At 39.5% G+C, this 23,390-nt stretch overlaps 1 long non-coding RNA gene across 1 annotated transcript; it reads left to right on the top strand.

Annotated features, from left to right (window-relative positions):
• Positions 1-282: 282 nt before the first annotated feature.
• Positions 283-6,600, top strand: LOC111941201 (uncharacterized). Its single transcript, XR_002869898.2, has 3 exons — positions 283-364; positions 5,421-5,492; positions 6,523-6,600. It is a non-coding gene; the product is annotated as an uncharacterized LOC111941201 (long non-coding RNA).
• Positions 6,601-23,390: the final 16,790 nt, after the last annotated feature.

Here is a 23,390-nt window from a genome sequence, read left to right as displayed (position 1 = left end):
ATTATTTTGCTTAAAGTAATTTAATTGGGTTTTTTTAATATCTCTTGCTTGTTTTTTATATAGCTCTGAAGGACAGCATTTCTCATTCCTTGAGGCCAATGGCAAATTTCTACTGGTTCACTGTAGAATACTAACTGATATACTTGGTTAATGTAATGCAGTAAAAAAATTTCAAAACTGCTCAGTATGAAAATAAATATCAAATATAATTTTTTTATTGGAATTATCACCTCTGCAGTAAGTTCTTCCTGACTGTTTTAGTTACAGATTTTCCTGTTTCCAGAAACTGCAAATCTGTGAAGTTCTCTGCATTTTACTTCATCTTTAAATATCTACTGTTCGAATTTAGAATATCCTCCCTGGTGTAAGTATTTTAATGCTTTTTAAAAATTTTGGCTTACAAAGCCTTAAACCTTTTAGGGTTCTCAGAGACTACTAGTTTAATGTTGTTATGACTGTTAAGGAAGTATAACTCAATTACAAAGTGAATTTTCCAAATCTGTTCTGGCTAATGGAATACCACAACTTTTGTATTGAACTTTTCCTTACCACTCAGACAAAGATCCTCTTTTAGCATGCACGCTTGAAAATGTCAGCAAACACTGCTGTCCTTGTTGTCCAAACAACAAGATATTATGTAATTTTAAATAGGATGGATTATTTCTCTTCTGTGGAAAGAAACATCAGTTTTGCTGCTTACTGAAAATTAGTTTTCAGCTATGGGATAAATATGGAGAACAGATACTTACAACCCTGTCTTGGCCCTAATAAAACTGAGAAAACTCTCATTGGCTTAGGGTGAAACAGGTTTTTTTACTTGGCAAGGTTATTCTGAGAGTTTATACAAGTGAGAAAGCTTGTCTTACTACCTGATATATTAATCAGAGCCAGCTGACAGCTTTTCAGCGTGAGGAACAAACCTTTGCTAGCTGTAGATGAGAAACAGGATTATTTTTTGCCTCAGGGAGAAAACAAAAGGATAAGAAAAATCAGGACGTAAACAGGAAGTAGGGCAGATGTCTGCAGGGTAATGCTTACCACTTTTTCAGGTTTTAGGGGCTGCAAGAGAAGCCAGAATGCAAAATTCATTCTCTGTCTCAGGTCTCTGATAAATCAACATATCATAGGGTAGAGCCACAGTCCCTTAGAAATTTTCATCACTCTTGACCTGAAGCTTACTGTGCCTGTGATAAAAACTACCACTGTTAGACCAGTTCAGTAGATCATGAAAGTAAAACGCTCTATTGAAGTTGGTACTGCTGCCATGGTTTACACTAGATGACTTTCTGTGTATGTGTTTGGTTCCAACATATATTATGTTTTGGCATGATATCTAAAGTTATCCTTGGAATTTAAGATACCAATTGGAATTTAAGTTACCCATATAGATGACAGCTCTGTCTCCCCTCCAGTAGAACTGACTGTATTAAAGTCCAAATAAAAAAAAATATTGTTTGGCTTTGTTGCAGAGTTTCTAGTCATTAGACTGCTTGTAAAAGCTAGGCATTTATCCTGTGGCATAAAGAATAATTGTTTGTTGGTACCTGTGGTGCATGGTTATAGACTGATGCTTGATCCTTGATGCACAAAGAAAAATAACTTTTGTCAACAGAAATAGACTTAAGGCACTACTATGGTTGCAAGAGGGAAACGTAGGTGTGGCTAGTGTAATCTAATCCCTACTGATAAAGCCAGAGGTGTTTTCCTACTAAAGCAGTTAGGTGTTGCAGGTTAGACACTCACAGAGATGCACAGAAACAAAGAGAATTTTCCAAACAAACCACAATTGTTAAAGGACAAAGACATGTCTGGGCTCTTTTAGAAATGAGTCTGAACAACCCACCACAACAAAGAACTAAGATGGTTTATGCAGGTTTCAATCCACTGAAGTAAAATATTTCAAGTGTAGCCCAAAAAGTGTCACATGGCTTAAGTAATCTTAACACTGAGGATCTAGATTGGGAATCAGATCACCTACATTTACTCAAGGAACATAATTTATTCAACCTGTTGTTAGTACTTAGGCAGACTGAAAATGCTTTCACTTTACCTCATAATCAATTTTCTGCTAACTCATCCAGAAACTAGCCCAAGGTGGTGTTATGAAAATAATTTAATTTTTATGAATTTAATTTTTGCAGCAATCACATTTTTCTAGTGCTTCTCTTCATGGATATAACTAGGGAATATTCATAGACAGCTCTCCCAAAGACACAGACATCTCCCAAAGACAATTCATAGACTTACCCAAACCCTGATTTACAAAGCTCTAGAGAAATGTCCAACATGTTTGCTCACAAATTGTTTGTTTGCGAACCAAAGCAGAATTTTTAGAAAGGGCTGAATCTAAATTTATTTGAGGGGAGTCTGGATCTAATCAAAGAAGAGGGAAGAGAGAACTGAAATTGGGGAAGAATGGGGAATAATGCAGGGACAAATGAGTACTGTCTCTACCTTTTTGTTTGAGGTGGGATCAATCCCAACATTTATTTGCTTTCCTGTTGTTGTCTTTTCACCATGCTACTGAGGAGAAGGCCATGCAATTACAGAACAAAATTAATACTAGAAAACTCTGGAGTGCTTTATGCTTATATTAATGACTGTGTAAAGCTAGATGCTGAATAGAATTCAACAGCAACCTCTTCCAAGAGAAAAGGGAAAATGCAGATATATTTTCTTCTTTAGGAGTGTTTTATCAGTGCAGATTTTTTTAGTGCCCTTTAGTGGCAGGAAACATTATTCATTTTGAAGAGTGCTTGTTTTCCTTCAGTGTAGAAAATACTGATCTGACCTTAAAAATATTAGATTAAGTGTAGGAAAGGGCAAAAAAAAAAAATAAAATGGAGCATTATTTGTATAATGCAAAAAAATGTCTTTTTCCCTGATATTAAAATATTACTTCAAATTGTGAGGAATACTGATTTTTTTTTTTCCTGCAAATGTGTCCTGCTTATTCAAAAAAACAGGCTTGTTACCTTATCTTTCATGTCTCTGTATGATAAAATGTTTCTAGAAAGTCCTGTAGCAACATCCCAAGTGAATCAGAGTTACTTTGAAGCTTCAAAGAGAAATTAATTTCTGGTGGCATTGCATAGGAATGTACTTATTAGCAGTTCTCATCACACTGAGGCCCCCCTTTAGCTTGATTCAAAACACCATCATTTTTATCCTTTCAAGGGGACCCTTTTGTCTTCATTAAAAATGGCTATTTGATGAATGATGTCACAGTAAATATCCCTTAGCCATTTAGCCAGTTTCTCATCCACCTTTGACTGGATGTGGAAAATATTCAGTATTTCCATGACTGTGGCTGCAGTCCTTCAATGGAAGAGAATAATTTGAATAAATCAGCATCAGTGAAAAGTAAGGATACCTGATTGACTGCTGAAGATAAAGTTCCCTTGGTAATCAGATTAATTCCGCTTCCTTTAATCACAGATAACAGAATGCTTTGGGTTGGCAAGGACCTTAGAGATCATCTAGTTTCAACCCTCTGGCCACAGGGATGCCACCCATTAGATCAGGTCCAACCTGGCCTTTAAAATTGTTCAATTTTCTATAAGACTGCAATGAAGGAAAGCCCTTTGACTTACTGAATGCTGACTTCAAACTACAAAAACAGAAGGAAAACACTGCCCCAAAAGCAGTGATATTCAGAGGACAATGTAACCACTAACCTGTGGGACTGGAAGTACTCAGGTGAAACTTTTGTTCAGCATTTCCTGTTCTTCTGTTTCATGTTCAAGGATTTACATCCATGCAGCTTTAGTTGAATATTCTGTTGCTGTTGAATTTTTTACACGAATTGTGAGGATTCAAGATTACACTTTCTAGAGTATCAGACTAAGTATTTCATCTGGGACACGGAAACATCAGCACTGTATAGAATGTCATGGAAGTCTTATCCTCCAAGTAATTTGATCACAAAAGAATGTCTACTAAAGACATTAAACTCTGTTTTGCTTTGTTATTTAATCTTACTGCTTTCATAATGTGTTCTTGATTAACCAGTGTTTATTGCCATTCAGGGGTATATTTGCCCCTAGAAATATCCCTTTAGTATCAAGGAGACAGCAATTTTATTGTTGGCATGCTGCAATATTTGGGAGACACTGTTTACTCTTGAGAATGCAATTTCACTTTCAGAATTCAGTCTTCATGTTCCACATGCATGTTCTTAGTTTCATCTAAGGGCTGTGGTTCTTTAATTATTTCCCTAGACCTCATTAAAGAGGCCTGATACTTAGTGATATAAGTGAAAGTCACTTTTTCATATTATTCAGAGAGTGATGGTGTTCTTCCTACTGGATATGGGAATTTTGCTTACCACACTCTCAGTTGCATAGACGTCCAGTATATGTATTATTTGTACATCTTAAAAAACTGTCAGGCCTGAAGAGCTTTATAACTATTTATTTCTTGAAATCAGATTTAGACAAACTTCTAAGAATAGGATGATACTAAGTAGCAAGTACATCAATTTATTTATTTATTTATTTTAAGCAGACAGAGATTACTCCCAAACCCTGATTTACAAAGTATAAAAGCCAGGGTCCTTGTTTCTCTATTTTCTTTGTTTCAAAGACTGATCAGCAAGATAATTTTCTTCTGATGTTTTTAGCTTTTTAACCTTTCTAGAAAAAATAGGATACAGTGTTTGCATGTCACTTCTGACTTGGAAACACCTGGTTTTCATTTGCAAATGACATGAGAAGCTCTGGTCCTGTGTTTAATTTCAAATGAAATCTGTGTGGCTGTAATGCAGAGCAGCACTATTCTGGGTCCTGGTAACAAGGAGCACCTTAATTGAATTGACAAAAACACTCCCCTTTCTTCTCTTCCTCAACAACTCCCCCAAGTTCAAAGTTATATTAGGAATAAAGGGTTGGAATGAAATAAAATGAAATTAAATAAAGACAAGGACCCTTTCCAAACAGTGTGCTCCAAAGTGTCTGGATAAAAAACCCTATAGCTTGAGCTGCTCCTATGACACAGGTCAATCAGCTATGAACTCCACGGTGAAGAAAAAAAAAATTAGGAAAAAAGTGGAGAGAGTGCACTACAAAGTTCACAAAAGGAAATGTTGGAAAGTGTAAAATGAATGTGTCTTCAGCCTCATGGATAAACCCTGTACATGGGGTTATTTTACAGCATATAGCCCTCAGTGAGTTCCCCATAAGGGAACAGTAAAGGAAAAAAACAATCCTTTTACTTTGTCTTCATTTTTGACGGTAGTGCAAGTTTTGAATACTCTCTTTGAGACTAATTCTAACCACATGGAGAGCTGCCTTTTCTCAAGTTGCTACTTTCAGACTGAGTTTGTTGCCTTCTTGGGGATTTAACTGTCTCTAATGGTAACCTGCCCATATAGATGCAGACAAAATCATCTAAATTCTGACTTCTCTACTGCCTTCCCACAGTTTCCTGTTACTGGTAAGATGACAACCACACTGTTCCTGAGAAGGAATAGGAAAGCAATTTACATTTTGCAGGTGAGGATTTGCAGTGTAAACTCCCAGAAAAAAACCTAAAATGCACACAAGTACCTCCCACTGCACAACAGGAACATCTTGAAGCTGTTGAATAATTTCTAGTCCATGTGAGAATGTGGTCTTTTTGAAGATGCAGTTGTTTCTACTGACAAAACCAATGTTGTCATTGTCCTCCCCTTAGACAGACTTAAGACTTAATTTGTTATTGTAGGAATATATTAAATCAGCAGTGGTGCTACAGAGACGGTGCCTCTGATATGCTAATGCAATCAGTGTAAAGGGAGATGGGGCAAGGCAAACTGAAAGAGAAATTCTGCTGTGTCCAAACATGATGAACAAAATCTGGACATGGCATTCCCTGAAACTTTTGACCAATGGGTTGTTAATCTTTCAGAAACAAAGGAATTAGCTATATCTTGACCCATCCAGCCCTGTTACATACCACACAAGGTAACCTCCAAGTAAGCTTCACTGTCAGGTTTTTTTTCAGCTTGAGTTTTATGTACTAAGGTCAGCCCTTGACGTGCAGGTTGGCCAAGCTGTGCACTGTGCACAAAAATTCTGGTGATAAAAATCAGGGAGTGAAATACTCTGCTGGATGTGAGTCCTCTTGATTCCAAATCACTCTCGTTGCTATTTGCATTATGAAGTAGAAATTAGGTGAGAATATTTCTTGTCATACTGTACAGAGGCCAAAGCAATGGCTCTTTCCTATAGCTCACCCCATGTCCTGAGACGGGCCCCAACCCCTCTCTAATGATGACACTTTTTTGATGACAATTTTCTTCCAACTTGTCAGCATGCTTGGTATTGTGCTGCTGCTGTGTCTATGTTGTTGGTGGTGTTACGTCTGTGTATTCTGGAGCGACTTGTAGAACAGACATAATCCCATTGTCTGGTCATTTATAACTGTATTGGAGACAATTCTGGAAATGTACTGGCAAGATGAGCTCTGGCCATTTGAGATAGCTTAATGGAGCTCTTCCATCTTTCAACTTTAATAATTAATCTTATTTTGCTTAATTTGCAGTGATTAGTGGCTATTAAACAGCTGATAAAAGTATCCTATACTTTCCATGTGAAAGCTAACTGAAAAAATCAGCAAACAACTGTGTAAAATTTCTTCACCTAGAGCCTGGCTGGGCACTAGAACAGGCTCGTGAGGTAAGTGTTCACAGCACCAGCATGATAGAACTCAAGTGTGTGACTCCCGGGGTGTCATACAAAGAGCCACAAGTGGGACTTAATGATCCTGATGGGTCCCTTCTAACTCAGCATATTCTGTAATTCTGTGATTCTACATTTGCAATTTTGATCAGTGAGCAATGTAAGTTGTCCCTTCAGAGATTTTCTCTTACTCTCTGGTTCTCTTCATCCATCCATCTACATGTTAGACCGTGTAAGTACAGTGACCACTACTGTTTAGCACATAAAACAACTTCAGGCTGCTCTCCTTTGTGGTTACAGGAGATATTTCAAAGGCAGATCAGTCAGGGTGTGAGCTGAAGCCTTGTCTAGGCTGCTTTTCTCTGTTCTCATCACTTCTTTACCTTCTTGTATCAGAGAGCAGACTATTTCCCTTCAACCATTCATTTTGGCTTTGATGACACATGAAATTGGAATATCTTTGACCTTTATTACTAAGAATAAATAAATTCATACCTGAAAAAAAATTATAGGCTTTACACGATCTGCTTTTGTGGGGGCAGGAAAGAAAATTCCAGTATTTGAGAAAACACTTTAGTAGGTGAGCTTAGAAATTCCCCTCTAACCTGTCAGAGCAAAATATCCTCGCTCTTTTAAATGTGATTTATTTATGTAATGTGACCAAGCTATTAAACTTGTTAGAGATCATGGCAGATGGCAGGTGTCATATGGATTTGAGTAAATGTTATCGGCTTAGCAGTCATAAAAAATAATTGAAGACTCTAGCTCTTAGCTGCATAGGCAAGCAAGAAAGTTAACGTAGAGAAATGCTGTAAAGCTTTCTGTGCATACATAAACCCTTCCTTTGAGCACTGGGGCTTGGTGGCAGAGGCCTTCTGAGGAAAAACAGATTTCTCAAAGGCAAGAGAGACTAGTCATCAGCAAAACTGTGGTTTATAGGCATTCCCAAAATCACATAATGAGAAGCGCTTTGTTTTTCTGTAACTCAGTTCATGCTAAGAAGTTCCAGATACCTGAAATGGAATGATTTTCTCTATTCCTTAGCCTCTGTTTTACATTGCATATGAAATGTTCTCTAAACTCTTTTAAGATTTGTTCCCAGTTTTAAGCCCCGTTACTCTGGCACCAGACACCGTGATTTGCCCTCCAGCCTAAGGCTGAATAATGCGGTGGCGGCTGCATGGGTGGGGCCATGAAATACCCAGCAGACTCCCCCTGTGTGTGTGCTAGACCACCCACGAGGAGATTAATGCCTGAGCAGCCCTTCAGACTTCGAGAAACAGCTACTTGTAAGACATTCAGAGCTGCAGCGCACAAATATTGCTAAAATGGTCAAGGGCAAAATATGTGACTTACACCCCATCAAAGACACACAGATGCATATCCTGAAACATTTGCATATGAAACATCGTCCTTTAACAGCTTCATCTACTGAGGCAAGTAAATGCTGACATCCACTTAACAAAGGGTACTCTACTGGATATGCCTGCATAACGGCCATGGACAAGGATATCGAATGGCCACCAACCACATGCATGCAAATGCCCACATGCAACCATGGTCCCTTGGGCAGGGATGAGCTGTCAGATTGCAGGCCCCATCCATGTGTACAAGTTGATAACTGTCTTTTCATTAAGTAGTTGTAGTTTTGGGGATGTCATGGTTTAACCACAGCCAGTGACTAAGTAGAACACAGCCACTTGCTCACTCCAGCACCAACAGGAAAAGTGAGAAATTTTTTGGGATGAGATAACACATAGTTTAATAGGGAAAGCAGAAGCTGTGCACACAAGCAAAGCAAGACTGTTTTCCATGAGCAGATGTGAGTTCAGCCATCTCCAGGGGAGCAGGACCTTGTTACACAATTACTTGGGCAGACAAACACCAGGACTCCAAACATCTTTACAGTGTTTCTTCTGCCCCTGGCTTTATAAGCTGATGCTGTAGAGTAGGGGATACCCCTTGGGTCTCTTGGGGTCAGCAGTCCCAGTTGGTTGCCTTCCAACTTCTTGTGTGCCCCCATCTTACTTGCTGTGAGGGTGATAAAAGAGGCAGCAAAGGCCTTGGCTCTGTGTAAGCGCTGCTCAGCAATAACAAAAACATCCCGGTATTATCAACACTGTTTTCAGCACAAATCCAAAACATAGTCCCATACCAGCTACTGTGAAGATACTGTGAAGAAAATTAACTCTATCACATCTGAAACCAGGACTTTATTCCTGAAGTGAAAGCTACTGCTGAAGTGATATGACTGCAATCTATGTTCTGGCTCTGCCCCATCCCCCTTTAAACTGATTGCATTACCATATCAGAGGCACTGTCTCTGTAGCACCACTTCTGATTTAATATATTCCTACAATAACAAATTAAGAAAACAGGAAAGGAGAAAGTTTCACCAACACTTAAGAGTTAGAATTATCTTTCACCAAGTCCCTTACATGTAGCCTACCAGACATCAAGGCTCATGGGAAAATTCAGATTTCAATTTCAACATTTTTTTTTTAGAACACCTGTTCAAATCTGCTCTTCAACTAGAGGGGAGAGGGTTCCTAAATGGCACAGTAAGATTTCCAAAACACCCTCCCTAGGGAAATTTTGAGAAGTACTATCCACACCCTTAGTCTACAGACACAAGTATTTTTGAAATCACCTAAACAACTGAAAGGAAGACATTCTAGTTACTTATTTCAAGTCAGGAGTTTAAAAAAAGTATCATTAATTGATATTGAAAGTTTCATTTAACAACTTTGGAGTTGCATTCAGTTGTTTCCCTCCTGAACTGAAAGATGTTTCTGATTTTCTATTTCCCGCCATTTGAAAGATATCGTGCCATTAATCTCATCTTGGATGCATTGTGTATGTTTTTGGTGACACCACCTGAACCTGCAACCTTAGAAGTAAACGAGAAATTGGTAAAGCAGCAAAGTGGAGTTACTATGTGAAATAATAGCATAAAGTCCTATCCATTTCCCTTCAAAACAGTCAGGAAAGATACTTCAGTCTCTACGTGCCAAGTGGAGTCATTCAAAAAGGTGTATAAACAATTTAACATCTAAATGCAACTTCTTGGAAAAGAGAGGAGTCTGGACAAGGCTGGCTGAGCTCCATTAGGCAATACACAATGCAGCCAGTGTATATTTCCAGGAATGCTGGAAACCAGATCTCAATACCCTGCTGTTTGCCTACATCTCTCTTGGTGGCCCCATGCAAACACTTGCAGCACTGCATGGCCATGAACTTGGCACTGCTGTGTGTTTTAGGAAGTCTAGAAGGCATGGAGAATGAAGAAAGTTGCCTACTCTGTTTTCCTTTATCATAGGGACAGTGGGTACTGTCATACAGGTAGAATGAGCTGCATCTGGCTTTTCACAACATGATGGCTTGTCTCTTATTATTTTTCTTTTTCTTTAATTAAAAGTTAGTCTCTACAAAGGGTGGATGTACGGAGCGTTTGAACATCAGAGAGAGCAACACCATTCTTACAAGGGCAGACCACTTCAGCACTATACTTCCTCTTCTCTGAGAATTCTTTTGCTAATAACCTATAAATAAACATGCTTTCCACTAACTCGGCTTCCAAGAAGTCATCAGGAACTAGTTAGTCATTATATCCCAAATCATCTGCTCAGAAAGAAAGGTGCATTACTCATAGATGGCCAGTTTCAATGCCAAAGGTAATGAAATATAGTTAAGAAGCTCTAATTTAAAATCAGATTTATCACCAAGTAGTCAGAGGACTAATTTCGTGATATGTAAAATGATGCCTTATTCTAGAAAAGACATCAAAATGTAGCTCACTGTTATTTATTTTTACAAGCATAGATGAGGGATGGGGAACTGCTTATGACAGTTACAGGCCCATTAGGAAACATTTTCCCTGCTTTTGTACTTTCTTTTTTTCTTCATAAGGAAATGTGGGAACAGGCAGAGATTCTCTGGTTTTAGGCCTATTTCTCCCTCAAGTGGTTTACCCTGAGCAAACTGTGATAAGCTGAATGCCCAGATTCACAGAGGATCACATGGCATCTGGCTGCTCCTGGTCTCAGGATACCAGTTCAGTCTTCCCTCCAAAAATGTACACTCCTCTACTTTGGTCTGTGTCCACTCTTTAGATACTTTATAAAAATTGACAGTGAACCCAAGTAAGAGAAAAAAAATCTGCTTAGTTCTTGTGAATATATTTTCCATTTGGAGCTAACTCCAGTATTTATTAAACCAGGCAGTCCTCATAGATGGCTTTTAAATATTAAGTAATATAAACAGGTTGTGATGGGCTTTTCTTTTTGTATAGATGATTCTTCAAAAACCAATTATCTCTTGATTCATATCAGACTAACGTGTGTCATTAGTATTGATGTGTAATGCTACACAAGAAAAGAACTGAATGAAGGTCTCAAATCTCATTTAGTCTCTGGACCAGAAAAGTGCTTAGTTATGTGCTTAGTTATCAGAGATTATGATGTTTGAAACTTCTGTCTCTCAATAAACAATCATAGCCCTGATAAAATGGAAGTCTCCACTGTTGTATGAGGAAATCTTCTCTATCTCTATTTTTATTTTTCCTTTTTCTTTTTTTTTCTTTTTTTTTTTTTTTTAAGGAGTAAGGATGTCTTCAGGCAATAAAATTTGGGTTTGAAAAAGTTATTGGGCTTTACCAGTGCTGTATTTCTGAACCACATTATTCCCAGCTAGCTTGCAGTTGCTGTGACTCTTATCTTCATACCTTTAAAGTTAAGCACATTCAGGTAATTTGAACAGGAATTCTGCAGTCTGATGAACAGTGAATTGCTTTAGTGGTTTGGTTTAAACTTTAAATATTAACCATGGTGTGCATGGATTACCAAATATTTAACCACAAAACGCTAAAATGCTCTGCTCCATTCCCCTATGTCTCAAGCAGTGCATACCTACAAGCCTGTGTAATTCAGCTGAGCATGCAAAAATTACCCTGAACTGGATATTTAGTGATTCTTCTCCTGATGTCATGTCCCTGTAAATAAGCCATGGTATCTTCTGTCTGGGAAGATGTTTTATGTCGCCCAGGTAAGCGGTTCACCGTGGACAGTGGTATTTAGTACCTGAGGGAATTAGCAGTGCTGGGGGTGATTTATGATGACATAGACAATGAACAATTATCCATATGAAGTCCTGTACACTACCTCTGTGGGGTACATTTGAAAGGAGTGGAGCATTGTACTATGCAAACTCATTGGCAGTAATGATTTGGAAAGAGGGACAAAAGGTGGATTGAAGTGGCTGGATAACTCTGTCAGTACAAGGAAAGTCTCTCTTCCTCCCTCCAGGCCTGCATGTTGCCTGTGGAGAAAATGTCCCAGGAGTTCCCACACTTTGAAGAGGAGGTACTCCCCATTTGTAGGGTTCAGTATGTTTGAGTCTGGAATACAGAGTGTGTACTCTTGTTTCTGATACTTAGTTATAAGATCTAGAAAAACATTGAATTTCATATAATATGAAATTCATGAACATGTTTTCATGGTGATACATGAAAACAAATGTTAAAGTTAGATAGAAAAAGCTAAAAGTGTAAGTGTATAGATTAGAAAGTTTTTTAAATCACTGGGTGAAAAAGTTAGTTTAGAGAACAGGAGACAAGATGGAAGATTTAGGGTGTTGTCCCTTGTCCCTTCTTCTTTCTTCTTCATGTTCTTCTCCTAGAGGTTTTTGGGTTATAGTCAGTGATTGGATAGAAAATGTCGCAGTGCATCACAGACGTGATGGGTCATTGTGTCATTAAGAAAAATAATATATGTGTCTACTGTTAATTGGGTAAAAATAAGTATAAAGATAAAAGAACTGCGTAGTTTGGGGCCATTTTGTGCATCAGACACAAAGTGTGCCACAAGGCCTTGTTTGTACCATCAGAAGAATGAAATGTGCCAAATTGCAAATATTAACCTTGTGTAACCAGCCTGGAGAGATCTGTCAAGTTTTGTGATCACCTGTTAATAAACACAAGAAACAAGATTCTAACGAGTTTTCATTGAATCATAAGGACTGAGATAAGTGGAACTCCCCACGAGGGAGGATCCCAGAGGAATTCAGCCCAAAGGAGGCTGAGAGACTAAAGAAAAGTTATATCCACAGAGAATTCAGCCCAAAGGAGGCTGAGAGACTAGAGAAAAGTTGTATCCACAGAGAATTCAGCCCAAAGGAGGCAAGGAGAGAGAAATTACACAGTATCTTATGAATTAGGAGTAAGCATTGCTCTGCTCAAGAGAAAGGATACAGTGGGTACACACCATGGGCCGCTCTATGGATTTTCCTACATGACCATAGAGAGGATGTGATGAAGGGGAATGGAAAATCTACTTTGACCCTAGAGGCATGGGTGCATGAGTTGCAGGGAAAACCAATCACAAAACAGTGTTCTTCAGGGAAAATTGCTGCTCTGGTTTCCAGCGTACAGTTCCCAAATGGACAGGAAAGGCTGGTCTTATTTCTGATCTTAATAAAGAAAGACTTCTGGTTTGTATTGACAAGCAAATAATGAATGCTTTGACCAGGGTTTAGATGGGCTTTGCCATCAGCCAGGTGGAGCAAAGGGAGAACCAGGTTTACTGGACTGTGTGGATCTGATGGCCTGGCACAACAGCCCCACAGGAATACAAAACTTTAGTAGACACTGGTGCAATGCACAGTGTACCCTAATGCCTTCAGGCTAGGGACAGAACCCACTTGTATTTCCGGAGTGACAGGGGGATCCAAACAGCTGACTTTCTGGGAGTCTGGAGTCAGCCTGATTGGGAGTGAGTGGCAAAAGCAACCCATTGTCACTGGCTCAGAGGAATCCTTGGCATAGATTGTCCCAGAAGAGGGAATTTTAAGGATCAAAAATTGTAAACTGGCCTTTGGTGTAGGTGGCTTGGAGGCAAAGGAAATTAGGCATTTGTCTACCTTGCCTGGTCCCTCAGAGGACTCCTCTGATGTGGGGTTGCTGGAGGCTGAAGAGCAGCAGGTGCCAGTCACTGCCACAATGGTGCACAGGAGGTAATAAGAGGCTCCAGCCAAGACTCTGTAACTCCTCCCCATGGGGTGGTTTGCTGCCTGGGGAGCCAAGGGGTGACCAGCAGGAGCTGCTTACCCTTGGACAGCCCCTTATGGCGAGTGTGAGTCTAAGGGGATAGGGACTGAGTAGATTTTCATGGCCTGGATGAATGCCACCTCTGGGTGCTGCCACACCCAACATTCTGGAGCTTCAGTGTGAACATGAGCCAAAGGCAGCCCAGTGGTGCCACCACTGACATTGCTGATGTGTTTTTCTCAATCCCTCTGGCAGCAGCAGGCAGGCCACAGTTTGTTTTCACTTGGAGGGATGTCCAGTAGAGCTGGAATTGACTGTGCTGGGGGTGAAAACACAGCTCACCATCTGCTGATGGACTGATCCACACTGCACTGGGGCAGGGTGAAGCTCCAGAACACCTGGAATATATTGATAGCATCATTGTATGGAGCAACACAGCAGGTGAAGTTTTTGAAAAGAAAATGGCCTGACTTTGCCCTAAACAAAAGTGACATCAAGGGACCTAGACAGTAGATCCAGTTTTTAGGAGTAAGATGGCAAGATGGAAGTCATGTCCCAATGGATGAGATGAAGTAGATAATAGCAGTGTTTCCACCAACTAGCAAAAAAGAAACAAGCTTTCTTAGGTGTTGTGGGGTTTTGAAGAGTGCACACCCCAAATTATAGTCAGGTTGTTGGCCCTCTCTATCAAGGAACTGGGAAGAAAATAATTTTTTACATGAGGATTTGAGCAACAGCAGGAATTGTAATAAATTTAGTGTGTGATAATTCACTGTTCACAAGTTGTAAACAACATGTTCTACACTGCAGCTGGAGATGATGGTCTTTCCTGGAGCCTCTGACAGAGAGTAGCAGGGGAAACTCAAGGGGAAACTTAGGGCTTTGGAGGTGGTCATACAGAGGATCTGAGTCCCATTATAGTCCAGCTGAAAAGCACATACTGGAAGCTTACAAAGGGCTTCAGGCTGCTCTGGAATTGATGGGCATTGAAACACATCTTCTCCTGGCATCCTGATTGCCATTGCTGGGCTGGATGACCAAAGGAAGGGTCTCTCTACACTCTATCATTCAGCTGATACTGTGTGGAGTGAGTCACACTGATCTCGAAGCAAGCTCAGATAGGAAACCCCAGTCACTCAGGCCCTTGAGCAAAAGCAGTATCACAGATGGGTCTGTCTTTGCCTGAAGCAAGACTAACACAGACTGCTTTCCCCAGCTTATTTTTTATGTTCAATGCAGAAACATTATCTCCTTATAGAGTACATAAGAGTTTTGACTGGACAGGGGCAGCCTGACTAGTAGAGCCCCTAGTGCTGACTAACAAAGTGGATTTTGTTAAATATGTATGTAAAGCACTTTTTTTCCCTTTATTTGCATAGCCTTCTTTTAATGGATTTTATGTCTTTTGTCTTCTTTTGTTTTCTATTACTGTTGTTGTTTTCTAAGCTGTGCTTACCTCAAACCACAAGTTTTCTCACTTTTACCATTTTGATTCCCTCCCCTATTCCAAGAGAATGTTAGTGATCGAGGGGCTGTGTGGTAATTGCTGTCTGGGATTAAACCATGAGATTGGCATGGGTTCAAAGAAATTATTCAGACCAGTGGGCCATCCCATCTCATATCCTGTCCTTGGCACTTGCAGCTGCTTTAGAGGAAGTTTAAGAAAACCATGCAGTATAGTTACAGAATAAGCAAGGATTATTTTTGCAGTGTGACAGTCCCATTAATAGCTACTAAACTTAAATACTAGAATTTCATGTTTCCAAATGTTGCATTTTTTTACTGAGGATTTAATATCTGTGCTCTTCAAGTTTTCTTTAATTTGTATCTACAAATTTTCAAATATGCTGCCAAAGTTCACCAAAAGTTTAGAAAATATTTTCTCCTCTGTAATGTAAAACCTCCCAAAAAGTCTAGTATGTCAAACCAGTACTATTATTTCCTCATCTGCCATGTTTTTTATCTGGGAAAGCTTCCATGAAATTTTCTTCCTCTCTGAATTCCTACACAAAAAATGAATGGAAAAATAATTCCTTGAAAACTTAATGGAAATAGGTCTTGTCTTGATTTTCTTCAAGTGAAATACATTTGAGTGAAGGCTTTTGAATAGATTCCTGTTCAGTGGCATTAGACCCTATGTAAAACTAAATGGAATTAATGAACACTAAAATTCTTCTGATGTATTGCTTTTGCTTCCTGTTTAATTTCTTCACTAAACAAATATGGTTGTCTCTCTGTGTAGAGAAATTTTATTTCTTTTAATCTGAATACACCTGGGAAAAATGTTTTTTCAGGCAGCTCTACACAGGTACCACAGGTTCAAATATGCAAACAAATAACACCACAAGTATAAAGAGGTAAAACAAACAAATAAATAGACAAAACAACAGCAACAACAAGTCATTGTAGGGCATGTAGGGCATTAAGAATGCTCTAAGGAATTTACATACTCTCAGAAATCGTTGTTCAGGCCTTCATGTGTTTAACTGTCTCATGTATACTTTAAGACTACAGCTATTAATAGTGAAATTATTTCTCATGATAGCTGATGCTGAGCATGGCACTTGCCTTCCAAGTTCAATCTAACTTTCTCCTTTGTTCTATGACCCATCCTTTCTTCCCCTCTTCTCTAATCCTCGATAGAGGTGTTTTTGCTGATATAATAATGACTTACTTTTTGACTGGTCTACACTCTTAATAACTCACACATACCCCTGAGACTTGATATGGAAGTCTCATTCCATAAGGAATTATTGACTGTGTATGAAAGAAATACAGAAAATAAACAACTGAGAATACACAGATTTCAGTACTTTTCAGTAGATGTTTAAAGAACTGTTGTAAGCCAGATGGTTGTGTTATCCACTAGCTATCTTCCTCTATTTTTCTAATGTTTGTTACCAAAAATTCCCTGTGGGAAGGAAAAAAAAAAGAACAAAAAGGGAGGCAGATTGAGTTCTAGGTGTCTGAAACACCAATGAATATGGCTATGAATTTGTTTTTACATGCTGGTATATAGATTTAGAAGCTTGAAGTGATAGTCACTTGAAATAACACATTAAGTTTAGTTTACAAGTAAGACTACAAAAAAATAAACACTCCTAAACAAAATTAATTCCCCTACAAAGACAATTAGGAAGAGACATAGATAAGAGTTGGAAGAACTGTAGATGTGTTCAGAGTTTCATTTAATGATGAAATCAAACAGTTTAGCAGCCGGTTGCTTATCAGAGACATAGTCTGTCTTCTACTGGAATTTCCACACAGCTGTGGAATGGCTATTTCAGACTTAAGATAATCCTGTGGTGCCCTGGAACCACGGGACAACCTCTTTCTGCATCCAGTGTAAGGGTCTGGGTGAGGTAAATAGGCCCATGTGTGTATTACTGACCTATTCCAAGAAAGTGAGACTAGAGGAGTGCCAGACAACCTTTCTGTGCCATCTTGGCTAAGCCTAGTGGCAGGCCTCTTGAATTTAGTCAAATTCCAGGAGAGCAATGTTGCATGAAAAGAGGGGCTTCCTTTTCCTCATCTCTGGGTGTATGTTGGAATAAGTCAACAAGGAGGAGAAAGGCAAAAGTGCTTACTGCACAAGATTATTCAGCCAGACTACGGAAGAAAGAGGCCTTCTTCTAAAATCCCTATTAGGCCTGGGCTCATCACTTGGAGGGTTCATCTGATACTGGAAATCAAACTAAGATGTAACGTGTCACCCGCTGGCCATAGCCAAACTCTGAATTCTGCATGCACAACAGAAGCTTGGTGGTCTGTTTTTCGAGACAAAAGGCTTGGCCTTACTGGCTTTGTCAGGGTTAATAAAAAATAAATTCCCCAGGTCAAAACAGAAGGAGCAGTTGTTTCAGAGGTAATGGGAGAGGAATAACTTCCTTCCTTTGTAGTGTGGCTCGCAGATCACCTTCTCAGATGCTCACCTTAATTCTGTGTTCGTGGAGGGTCCCAAGGTTTTGATCTTGCTCCAGTCCTTTTATGATAAGACTGTATGATTTGAGTGTATTAGTTCTGAATTATCATTTTTTATTCATTTTGAGAGAATATAATTTATGACTTCTTAGTATGAAGGAAGAATTGGGCAATTCTCTTTCCAGAAGGAATGTCTAGCTCACGGTTCCTTGCTGGTTGCATGAAATAAAACTTGTCCAAGCAGTCAAGTCCTTACACACCTGTATTTCTATACTTCTGGCTCTATCTATCAATAGAAAACTCCTCCAAAGACATGTTCTAAAATTCTTGTGAAATTTAAGAGATAGGTTTAATTCTTTCCTCATAATTCCTGCAAGTTTTATTCTAATGAAAATCAGGAGTCTGAGAAGGTGGTTCTACCCACTACGTTGTGCATTTGAAAATGGTAGATCCTGCTACTGGAGTCTTGTGGGAGAAACAACTTCACAAAGGTATCCATTCTATAGAATTATTTAACCAGAGATGTACAAAATACTCAGTGAACATGAATTCAGATTATTCTGCATGCTGGAATAGCAAGTTTTTGTGTGATTTCCCCTCCCACACCCTGCTTTGAAATCCAATTAATTAGATAATCCAATAATTGTCCAACAAAATAAATTCATCATGCTGGTTGTGGTGCTGAATTAGGATTGTAACTGAGGTGTTGCAGTATTCTAGCACTGACTAAGAACGAAAAAGCCTAAATTTGGTTGGAGGGGAAAGAATTTCTTTGAAGGGAAGCTCATTAAACCCCTGTGCTCCTTAACTGCAAATTTGTTATTGTATATGACCAGCCTGCCAGCAAGGTCCAGTGTGTAATGTTCCTGCAGTCCATCAGGTTTACATCTCCTCCTGTGAAAATATAGTTGGGTAGTGGTCTGCTCCTTGTGACCTCCGCATACGCTTCCTGTGTGACACTGATGTGGTAGGGCCCAGCACAAGTGAGCTATTGTCCTTGCTGGAGTCCTTCCCATCAGAGCATGGTAAAGTGTTCTGCTGGCTGCCAAAACTCCCCTTCCCCCCACACCTCCTCTCCCCCTGATTAAAAACAAAAAGCACCAGGATTCTGTATTTTCATAACTTTTGGGACCTCTTGCATGGAGGAGAAGGGGGAGAGAGGGTGGATGCAAAGCAGCACAACCAGAGGGTTTGCGCCTGTCAGTTTTTGCCTTGGAGCTTCTCTCACTGGGTGGACCTGAACAAGCTGGTGCTGCTGTGCCAGCTGTTCCATGTAGGAGAAGTGTCCACTCTCTCTGCCCTGTACAGCAGGCGTGAAAGCAGGTGGGACTCAGGGTGAGCGGGTGTCAGAACACTCTGGGGTCACTGACTGTCTGGGAAGCAAGCAGCAGATTTGATGCTCACTTTTTTTATGTTTCTGTATTCAAAGAAAACCCAGGGGATCTTGTACTTCCTAGTCCTTTAAACGTGCAGATCAGTGTGGACACTGGATGAAATCTTCACTTTTCTATAATTTAAATGAAATCAGTTTTAATTTGAAGGGGTGAATAAAACCAAGGAAATAGTTGTGGGTTTGTGACTATTAAAAGAGCATTCACTCTTTGACTTACTGGACTTCCTAAATCTTTAAGAATACAACAACAGGAACTTTTCTTTTACTCCTAGGCCAGATAGAACACAGCAGACTGCAAGAGATCTAAACCCATAGCTAACAAACAGCATGCACCTGAGGTATTTTTCAGGTTATTTTCTAAAGGTTTATTTCAATGTCCACATCTGCTCTTGCTACTTCTCCAGGTACTTTACAAAGTAAAAAACATATTCTCTTTATGAACATGTTCCACCTGATTTCTCACCATGCATAAAAACGTACAGTATATTTAGAATAAATATTAGGAAAAAAGAATATGAAAAATAAATGTTGTACAATTTGAAAGCACATATATTTGAGCAAATATTAATATATTCTTCCATAATTTGCCATCTCAAATTTGCTTTTCTAAAGAGCAGTTACCTTTCTGTAAAATATTGAAATGTGTTTAAGAAATACATTACTAAAGTATGCTAATTTGCATAATATAACATCAAAATAGTGCTCTGCTTTTTAAATTGTTTTGTTCTTGTCAAATGGCTTAAAACAGCTTTGTCAGAGAAGAAATTGTCACTCTTTTTTGGGAGTTGATTTAATGAATTACTTCATGGCAGAGATCTGAGATTCCTTAATTTTTGTGCCAAAATGGGCTATTGTACTGCAAACATGAACAGTACCACAGCTTTCATGCAGTCTCATCCAAAAATTGAAGGCCTGGCATTTTGTCATCCTCTGAAAGGATAGACTGAAGTTATGCTAACATTGCCCTGAGATCAAAAAAATGTTATACAAAGAAATTTATCCAGTATAATCTGAGCACAGGTTTGGAGCTCTTGATATTTTCTTATTCATGCATTGCACAGTCACTGCTTGGTATAAGTTAACAAATATGTAACACAATAAAATTACACTAGAATCCTGAGTTATGAGCCTAATTCCTTCGAAAACCACTGTAGAAGCAAAACATTGAAGCAGGACTGTGTAGTTTCTTTTCTTTAGCTTTATGAGACCTGCACTTTTAATTCAGGTCTGTCTTTGTGAAGATGAAATCTGTGAAACAGGACAGGGCTGCCCTGGTACTTCATGACTCATCTGATTTCAAAGGGCAAGGAGCCCAGTGTAGTAGACAACTAGTTCACTCGTGCTGTATTTACTAACACATGGGAATGCATTAGTCTCGTAAGTGCTGTTGTCCATTTTGTAGGAAAACAAGAAAATTTTATAAAAGGATTAGCTGTATAAATAGTCCATCTCTAGTGCACCAAACAACCTTCTGTAACACCCAAGCTGTATTTCTAACCCTTTGATTTTTTTATTGCTCTCACATCATTGCTAGACAATGTCCTTCATTTTATGTGGTCCCAAGAACTAGGAACCAGATTCCAGTGAGAAAGTTTCTCCCCTTTCTACTATTGAAAATATAAAATCTAACTATAGGGTTGAAGTAAAAATAGTAGCATAACAAGTGCCATGAATATGGCCATTCTCTGTGAATGAATGTGACTGTGTTTTCTTTATGGCACAAGAGCCAGTGAGCAGTGTTTAGCACGCTATGTCCATAATGGCTACATTTAGTCCTTGTGTTGTGGGCTGTGCTACATCAGGTGTTTGCAGGGGAAAGAAAGCCTTAAAAAAAGAGAAGCTACAAATAAAACTGGTAAGTGTTGGCACAGTGCAAAAAGGAAAAAAAAAAAAAATTCTATGGTATTTTACATCTCAGCATGGATCATTTTGTAAGTTGCAGCTAGGGTTTTAACTGAAACTTGAAAAATTCACAGATTCCGTCTTTGGTCTCTGTAGTGCAAATTCAGAATTATCATTTATTGTTAATGAAGCTGCTGTGACACTTGCATTAAAATAAATTATTTGTAGTGACCAACATGCTAGCAGGCCCATTAAATTTCCAACAACTCACAAAGTTCCACTGGCATCACAAGTGGATTTTGGTGAAGTTTGTGTCTTTGTGGTGTCCAAGGCTTGGCATTTCTTCATTCCCTCATGCCATCAGTCACTGGGGTCACAGAGAAGTGGCAGGCAGTGTGTGAATGCCAGAACACTGGTGGTTCAGCCACCACCACGTGTCTGTGCACTCTGCCAGCTGTGGGAGAGGCAGCTATCTTCAGGTACACCATGGCTCATTTGATCACATCACACCCTGCTTTCCTGGGACCACTTCCCTAAGCCTGAGTCCTTTACTGTGAGCAACACAGGTATGCAGAGATTACTTTAAGCGAGAAAATATGGAAAATGAGAAAAGACTCTGGGTGACAGTGTGAGAGGGTTTGTCAAGACCGAGGTTGCCGCTGACATTCAGTCTGAAGGCTTTACCAGCATGCTAGGCTACACCTCAGCTATCTACTCTAAGAAACCTTTTCAGCTTAACTGGCCCAATCTGCTAGCCTCTGATTTTGCAGGCTTAGAGGTTGCCTGGAAATGTCATAATGCAAGAGGGTGATTATGCTGCTGAGGAGACTTTTCCAGAAGCTTCCTGGAAGATGGTGGGTGTTCTGCTTTTATCTCTGTGAGGCACAGCTCTTGGTGTGTGGGTGAAATAGAAGATTTGCATGGATGGTCACTTTAACACACCAGAAAACATTTCTGCCCTACAGTATAGCTTTTTCTACCTTCTGGTGTTTCAAGTCTTTCACACTCAAAAGCCATGCAATATTTATACTGCATTTGAGCAAACAAAACCGTAACATTTTCCACATTTTCAGAAAGGCAGACCTGGGACTAAAAGGTCTGCTCGGTGCATCTTATTGAAACATTAGGGATAAAAGCATAGAGAACAAGACAGAAAATAGACAGGAAAGTAATTGTAATTATATCATTCAGCCTCACATTATGTTCTTACCATGCCTCTCCATCTCCTCATATTGACAGTCAATGGTTTATTTTTGAAGATAACAAGCTGTTCCTTATGAAAAGGTAAAAAGAATGAACTTCTTAGGTCAGAGGGGGAGAAAAGGGGGTGTTATAGAGGATGAATGAAAAATGTGTAGGGCAAAGTAGATCATTCTGGTGTCCTCTTTAAATAATCTCATAATGTTGAGGTCAGTTAAATTGAAGGGTGGAAAAAGCATGAAATGACATGAACTGAAAATACAGAATAGTACCATGAAGTTAACCTTTGAATCTTGCTGCTGCAAGCATCACTGTGTAAACAAGCATTGCAGATTTGAAAAGAGTCTGATATTACCATGAAAAAATGAAGCATCCATCATCATTGCAAAATGGGATAAAATTTCCATGACAGCATTCTTCATTCTTGAGAGTGCAAATTCCTTAGGCTAAGGAACTAAGAAAGGTTAAGGTTAAGAAAACTGCCAGTGGAAGCAAGGTATCTCAAAGCACAACCAGAGGGGAGTGTCTGGCAGAGCCTGTACAAGGACCCAGACCAGAGCGATACTGTTCTGAGAAGGACACTGATAGTCCTATGCTTGGTTTTCTCATTTCCCAAAGTGCCTGATTTTAATTCTTGCCCACTCTAACAGGCCCTTGATACTGTGTGTGCAAGGTGGAGAAGTGATTTGGTCTGTGGTCAGCTCTGCTTTCTGAGCCCCACGGGGATCTGAGGGACAAATTCCCGCAGCCACATCTCTATTTTCAGGGAGCAGAACCTCACCCATGTTCAGCCCTTTATTCTTCCCTGAGGCTTTAGATTCAGACTGTATTCACCACTTCAGTCAGTCATGGCAGGCTTGACTCATTGGTTGTGACAGCATGGCATTTATTCCTCATGAATATCACATTCATGTCTGTGTTGAAATACAGAGACTTCAGATTTGCTTTTTTTTTTTTTTGCTTTTTTATTTTTTTCCCCCTTCTCTTGATGTTTTAAGACTTCCAGCTGGTCAGCTTTTCTTTAAAAATAACTTCATTTGCCAGCATTGTAATGAGGGCTGCCTTCCTAATCTGAAGGTACTGGGATGTCAGGGGAGAAAGAAGAGGTGTTGAAGAGCATAATGTGCAGCTTTTAAGTGCTCTGTGCATGTTCCACACTTGCCTATTTCATCTCTCCCTCCTCTTCCCCCTCCCCACTGCAGACTCACATCTGTCCGCCCTCTGGCTCACCTCTCCCGCAGCCTCCCTTCCAGGAGAAGAATGGTGATCTCATTTGGAGCACACCAGTCAGTGTGCTGCACAGGCACTACTCAGAGGGCTTCACTGCCTAAAG

The sequence above is a fragment of the Cyanistes caeruleus genome, chromosome Z (assembly GCF_971803275.1).
Source record: "Cyanistes caeruleus chromosome Z, bCyaCae1.hap1.1, whole genome shotgun sequence".
NCBI lineage: Eukaryota > Metazoa > Chordata > Aves > Passeriformes > Paridae > Cyanistes > Cyanistes caeruleus.
The sequence above is the reverse complement of the archived record's forward strand: the minus strand, read 5'-3'. Positions and strand labels throughout refer to the sequence as shown.